This window comes from Cibotium barometz, chromosome 4 (genome assembly GCF_041138505.1).
Source record: "Cibotium barometz isolate CiBa-2024 chromosome 4, ASM4113850v1, whole genome shotgun sequence".
Classification (NCBI taxonomy): Eukaryota; Viridiplantae; Streptophyta; class Polypodiopsida; order Cyatheales; family Cibotiaceae; genus Cibotium; species Cibotium barometz.
The window spans coordinates 56,005,362-56,013,032 of record NC_141049.1 but is presented as its reverse complement, the minus strand read 5'-3'; positions in this window follow the sequence as shown (position 1 = coordinate 56,013,032).

The following is a 7,671-nucleotide window of genomic DNA, read 5'->3' as shown; positions in this document are numbered from 1 at the left end:
CAATGATCTTCTTGATGATAATTTGGTCAGCTCTAAACAGTTTAAGACTCTAGAGTCCCGTACTTTGTACATTGAGGCCTAGTACGATAAGATACTCCCCTTTCTTCAGGAGTTAAAGGATAACATGCAAGCTTCTACCACTGTAAGTGCTTCACTGGGAGGGATGCCAGTGGCTCGCGCCCAAGGAGGCAACGTGAATGTTGGTACATCTCACTCTAGAGATGCTTCTACTATTCTAAAAGATTTGAAACCTCCAACTTTAAGAGGGAGGAGAAGGAACACAATAAGGATGCGGCCAACACTTTTTTACAAAAGTGGCGAGATTTGCATCGATTGTGTCACACTCCTCCAGAGGAGATATGTGGGCTTGAAGCGAGCTTAACTCTAGGAGGTAAAGCATACAAGTGGTGGATGAGCTTAGAGTCTGAAAATTAGCCTACTACTACATGGGCTGAATTTGAAAGTGCATTCATGAAAGAATTTCTTCTAGAGAATGAAATGGATTGTAATTGGGAAGCATGGGACAATTGTGCGATGAGAAATCTCACATTGATTCAGTATATATCCAATTATCAAGAAATCATTCTCAAGTTGAAAGGAATGGATGACTTTCAAAAAATTCATGGATTTATTCGTGGATTAGACTCAGACTATAAGAATCAAGTTAAACAAAATGAGCCGCCGAAAACTTTAGAGAAAAAGCGATTAAGTTTGCTCAAATTTTCAACGACACTGCTGGAAAGAAAAGGTGTGTGAAGACTGCACAATGGACATCTAGTGTGTTTGAGGGTTCCAAGCATCAAGGTCAAAATAAAAGAAAGGGACCTCACCAAAAAAATAACCAATCTCAGAAGACTAAAAAAGGACCACAAAAATTTTTGAAGCATGAAGATTTTGAAAGAGCTAAAAAATAAAATTTATGTTTTCACTAGATGGAAAAGGGTCATAGTAAACTACAGTGTCCTAAGCTAAAAGAAAACGAGAAGAACCAACGTGATCAAAGTAAAGAAAAGCAAGTGCACACTATTCAAGTGCTCCTTCTAGAGACTTCTCATAAGTTTAAAGAGGTTCAAGTTTATCATGTTGATTCTACTCATGCGTGTTGTGTCACATCATCGATGTGGGTGCCAACATTTGGACCACATGAAAAAGTTAATGAATCCTTAAAGCAATTGTTACAACAATTTAAAGATGTGTTTCCAAATGAATAACCCGAAGGATTACCTCCTGTCCGGCCGTGATGCTAAGCATCCAATAGAAGTAGAATGACAGTTAAAGTGGATTCATTCAACCAAGTGCTTCGCCTTGTGGGCTTCACCAATAGAAGTAGAATGACAGCTAAAGGAATACCTTAAAAGTGGATTCATTCAACCAAGTGCTTCGCCTTGGGCTTCACGAATTCTATTAATGAAGAAAAAAGATGGGTCTATGTGGTTATGTGTAGACTATTGTGGTTTAAATAAAATCACAATTAAGAATAAGTACCCTTCGCCACGAATAGATGAGTTGTTTGATCAACTCCAAGGGGCAAAGTACTTTACAAAAATCAATTTACGATCCAGATATCATCAAGTGAGAATTTGGGAAGCGGATGTCCAAAAGACAGTTTTTTGAACTAAGTTTGGCCACTATGAGTTTTTAGTCATGCCCTTTGGTTTGAATAATGCTTCCGCCACATTCATGACACTCATGGGGATAGCGTCTTGAAACCTATTTAGGAAAATTTCTGAGGCCCTACCAGACCCATCCCAAACCATTAATTCCAAAACCTCTTTCCATTTGGTGCAAAGCATTTTGCAAAATGAATACCCTATAGCAGAAGGAAGCCGCAAAGAAGCAAATGTAGAGCATAGGAAGCTCCCCTCTTGGAAGCAGTGGTATTTTTTCTTTCCATCCTAGGCCTTGCCAATTATCTTCAAAATAAATAGCTGAACAATCCACTAACTCTTTTAGTATCCTTGTCCAAATCTCCTTCTACTAAAGGCACTTGGGTAAAAGAAGTGCCAACCTGGCAACTATGTGAGAGGTAGAGATGAAGAATGCCAAGGCCTCACATCTAGGAAGGCTAAGTCTATCCCAGGAAAGCCAAGCTAAGGCCTTTTTGTTAGAGCCAACATTTCTCCATACAAAGTCTTTTCCAGGCCTTACAATCCTCTGCTAATGAATTTTTCCTAAATCTAACACTAGGCAAATATATCCCCAACATAACAGCATATATATTGTCATATATATACCTTCCCTTGATAAAGCCATGTTGTTTCTTAGATATGATGACTTGAAGTGCAGGAGTGAACCTGATGGCAATGGTTTTGGCCAGAATTTTGTATAGTTACTCTCTAGTGATTAAATCTATCACAAACATTTTGTTTGGGAATGATTTTCACCAACCTTTCCTTCAAGTCCTTATCCAAATTGCTTGTCCTACAAATTTTCAAAACAAATTCCTTTAAGGATGGTCAGAAGGCAATGAAGGATTCTACAGATAAACCATCCCACCCAGGTGATTTCTCTCTTCCCATCTTTAAAAGGGCATCCCAACATTCCTCTATCTTAATATTTCTCTCCATCCATCTAGCCCTATCCAATCTATTGCTAATTTGTTGTAGAAATTAGGCTTCATTTTTTAGTAATCCTCTTTGAGACTGAGGGTTATTAACTCAAAAACTCTACCCATTTTTTGGCTATTAACCTAATCCCCTCACTCTTAATCATTTTCATCCAAAACCCTCCCCATAATCTCCTTACCCCTCTTCCCCTCAGTCAACTTAAATAGATACCCATCTGACTTCCTTTTGTTATTAAAGGTTTTCCACTTGTTTCTAATTTCCTCCCTGCTACTACATTTCTCATCTTCACTCTTGACATTTGAAATACCAAGTAGCCTCCTCATCAGTAAATTTCCCAATCTCCGTCTTTTTCTATAGAGTTTCTACAAGATCACCCCATCTCCTTCTTTCATGTCTTTTTTCCTCAACTCTCAATTTCCTAACCCCTCTAATTATATCTTGCATTGCATTGGAAAAAATCTTCCATGATTCTTGTATAGTGCCTCTCCTCTTAAGTCTCTCAATTGCGTCTTCTGTTTGTCTAATAAATAGTTCATCCTTGAGTAATAAATTGTTTACCCTTAGTTTCCTAGTAGGAAACTTGTTTAACTCAGCTTCTTCATCACAACCCATTACGTGTTATCCCCATTTTAGAGGCATATGGTCATACAGTGCAGTACTGGAATCCACATTCAATTTGAGAGTGTGAGGAACCCACACATCTTGTTAACTGAAAAAGACCCTATCTAATCGTGAAGATGACCCAAAATATTCAAGACTAAAATAAGTATGCCCAAGATCCGATCCCCATTCACCCATCCCTTAAACCTATTCTCCCTCTCAGACCCTCCCACTTGATCTTCTACTATCCCATCAAAACAATTCTACCCCCACACCTATCCCTATGTTTCTCAACCATGTTAAAATACCCCATAAGGATGCAATGACCCTGAATATTTAGGTTAACTATCCATTCCCACATCCCACTTCTGACTTTATGATTATGAGCCCCATAAGCATTTATTACCCAAACTCTCTCCCCTTCTAGAAGTATTTCTACAACCAAAATTCTACCATTAGGATGATTAGCTATGATGTTAGGTTTCAAACTGCTTTTAACAATAGTCATAACTCCACTATACCCTCCATTCACACCCCCATACAACATCACTACCCAATCCTTAAATTTATCTTTCCTCAAAATTTTAGACCCGTATAAATTATGCACTTGAATAGCCAAAATGGATAGACCCCACTCTTTGACAGCCCCAAAAAGCAGTGTTTTTCTTTTTATCTTTGATTCCCTTGACGTTCCTCGTGCATCGATTAATTTTTTAATGCCTCTGTAGTATGCGAAAGCCTTCGGAGAAGGATCGGTACTTCAAAACTCAGAAATCAGCACTCTTTTTGCGATGGAAATTAACGCACAAACTGAAAGGAGATGTGCAGGAAATAGAGAGAGAAGGGGGAGATGGAGAGGACACAGTATTGGGTCCCAATTACCCTCTGTAGGGCCCCCACCACCACGGATGGTGTATTTGCTTTATTAGAATGATGTAAATCTGAAAACAAATACAGAAAACTTGACCTTTCTTGGCTGGAAAATCCTGCCCTTGACCTGAATCCTTCACCCCTTTGCGTTAGCAAACCCTTGGCTGTCTTGGCCCCTTGCTTTGCGCACTTGGTGAAAAATGAGATGAATGATGGGATGGTGGACCTCTACTATTTATACTACCCTTCAGGGGGAGTCGGCCAGCATAAGAGCAGGCGGCCAGCAGCATATTCCCACGACTGAGCAAAATCAGCATCAAATGCTCTAAAAATCCTAATAAATGCTACGTAAATTCCCTAGCAAGCTGGGGAGGCTGGCGCTTGCTTCTAGAAGGCTGGGCATAGCCTTTGCCCTATAGCTCTATGAAGGCTGTAACCTCTTGAAAATGGCCTTATTCTTACCTTAGGGCTGTCCCACAACCCTTCCATGGCTGGTGGGTCCAGCCTAGGCCTTACTGGCCCACATGGGGATGGTTCCATACTAAGCTCCGGGGTAGCCCTATGGGCTGGCCCCTTGTCCTAAACATACTCTACTCAGTGTGATCTGGCATCCGGTACCATACCTGATACACAGAACCACTGACATCATTCTAGAGGGAGACTCACAGTGCGGACTGGCACTGTTTCATGTGCAGGACAGTGCACATCTACTAGTTCGTGAGTGACAAGTTAGCCAGGGATCCATCTCAGCCGTCCGAGGTCAGAGGTGTGCATTGTCCTGTTGCACATGAGTCCAAGGTCACAGTATTGGGTCCCAATTACCCTCTGTAGGGCACCCACCCACGGATGGTGTATTTGCTTTATTAGAATGATGTAAATCTGAAAACAAATACAGAAAACTTGACCTTTCTTGGCTTGAAAATCCTGCCCTTGACCTGAATCCTTCACCCCTTTGCATTAGCAAGCCCTTGGCTATCTTGGCCCCTTGGTTTGCTTGAGCACTTGGTGAAAAATGAGATGAATGATGGGATTGTGGACCTCTACTATTTATACTACCCTTCAAGGGGAGTCGGCCAGCATAAGAGCAGGCGGCCAACAGCATATTCCCACGACTGAGCAAAATCAGCATCAAATGCTCCAAAAATCCTAATAAATGCTTCCCTAGCAAGCTGGGGAGGCTGGCGCTTGCTTCTAGAAGGCTGGGCATAGCCTTTGCCCATAATCCATGGGCTGGGCAGCCTGTATGGGCTGCCCCATACTTGCCCTATAGCCCTATGAAGGCTGTAACCTCCTGAAAATGGCCTTATTCTTGCCTTAGGGCCGGGTTGTCCCACAGCCCTCCTTCCATGGCTGGTGGGTCCAGCCTAGGCCTTACTGGCCCACATGGGGATGGTTTCACACCATTCCCATGCCCATACTAAGCCCCGGGGTAGCCCTATGGGCTGGCCCCTTGTCCTAAACATACTCTACTCAGTGATCTGGCATTCGGTACCATACCTGATACACAGAACCACTGACATCATTCTAGAGGGAGAATCACACCGTGGACTGGCACTGTTTCATATGCAGGACAGTGCACATTTGACCTTGGACTCATGTGCAGGACAATGCACACCTCTGACCTCGGACAGCTGAGATGGATCCCTGGCTGACTCGTCTCCCGGACTGGCTCACATGGGACCAGTTCACCATCCCAGGTCCTGCACCTTCTGTACAGAAATGTCTACATGGCATCCACGTGCGGGATGCACGTGACATCCCCTTCTGCTTAACTTGACGGAAGCTGCATAGCCTCCAGATAATCCGTCAATAACGCCGGATAGTCTTTGAAAAATTCTCTGTCAAGCCATACCACTTCATGAGTTCCTCGGTCTTGAAACTTCGTGAGGAACTGGCGTAGTCTTCGGCCTGAGCCATGCTTGAAACGGCGCAGAAGGATCTGTTCTGGAACCATTACTTTTGCTTCATCCACAATGTTTGGTTCCGCTTTGTCTTTGACCTCTGAAGGGGGTGGACCTGCATATGGCTTTAACCAATTGACATGAAATACATCGTGCATAGTCTAACTTGGAGGTAGCTTTAATTGCATAGACACCACATTAATCTTTTTCCGGCGGATGGGAAATGGTCCGAAGCTCCTGAAAGACAACTTTGGGCATCGCTTGCCCACCTGCTTCAATCTTTGCTTCATAATCCGAAGATACACCCAATCTCCTTCTGAAAATGTCATATCCCTTTGGCTTGTCGAGTGTAGGCCTCTTGTGCTTTAGCCAATCTGTCTTTTACTGACTCTAGAATCTCCTAGTAAGACTCCGTCACTCTGTTCGCCTCCGGTAGTACTGAAGACGAAGTCTTGGTTCACAACGACTGGAAAGGTCTTCCAAACGCTGCCTCATATGGAGTCGTGCCAAAAGAGTCATTTAAAAAGAGCTTGAACTAAAGGCAAAAATGATTCCCACTTACCTTGCTGATCATGGACATAACACTTCAGCACATCAAAGGCCAACTGGTTGTATATCTCTGTCTGGCCATCTGTCTGTGGGGGGTGGAAAATGCGACGCTGGAGAGTGAGAACGCTCCTCCAGAGCCAAGATCCGTGCCTTCTGCTCATCCAACTTGGCTGTCTCTTCTGCGAGTGCTCACATCATCTGCTGGAACATGTCTGTGACACTCAAGCTGGGTGCCCTAGCTGGGTTGCCTGGTGCACTCTGGTCCCATGGTTCTCATTCTCTCTCGTCTCGCCGAAGGTCGCCATAGCAGAAAAATGCAATTCCTTTCCGGAACGCAATCTGACCATCCACTATCTGTGTGGGAGAGTTCTGAACGCTTTCGGAGGCTAAAAACAAACCGTCCTTCGACGACGAGGGATAGGAGTCACTCTGAAAGGGGTAGTCCACCGGCATCTAAAAACCAACCACACAAGCGAGAAAACTTTTTTGGTTTTCTTTGCTGAATCTTTGTCCTTGAATTAGGCTTTGATACCACTGTAGTATGCGGAGGCTTTGGAGAAGGATCGGTACTGCAAAACTAAGAAATCAGCACTCTTTTCGCGAGACGAAAATTAACGCACAAACTGAAAGGAGATGTGCAGAAAATAGAGAGAGAAGGGGGAGATGGAGAGGACACAGTATTGGGTCGTCCCAATTACCCTCTGTAGGGCCCCCACCACGGATGGTGTATTTGCTTTATTAGAATGATGTAAATCTAAAAACAAATACAAAAAACTTGACCTTTCTTGGCTGGAAAATCCTGCCCTTGATCTAAATCCTTCACCCCTTTGTGTTAGCAAGCCCTTGGCTGTCTTGGCCCCTTGGTTTGCTTGAGCACTTGGTGAAAAATGAGATGAATGATGGGATTGTGGACCTCTACTATTTATACTACCCTTTCAGGGGGAGTCGGTCAGCATAAGAGCAGGCAGCCAGCAGCATATTCCCATGACTGAGCAAAATCAAATGCTCCAAAAATCCTAATAAATGCTGCGTAAATTTCCTAGCAAGCTGGGGAGGCTGGCGCTTGCTTCTAGAAGAAGGCTGGCCATAGCCTTTGCCCAGAATCCATGGGCTGGGCAGCCTGTATGGGCCGCCCCATACTTGCCCTACAGCCCTATGAAGGCTGTAACCTCCTGAAAATGGCC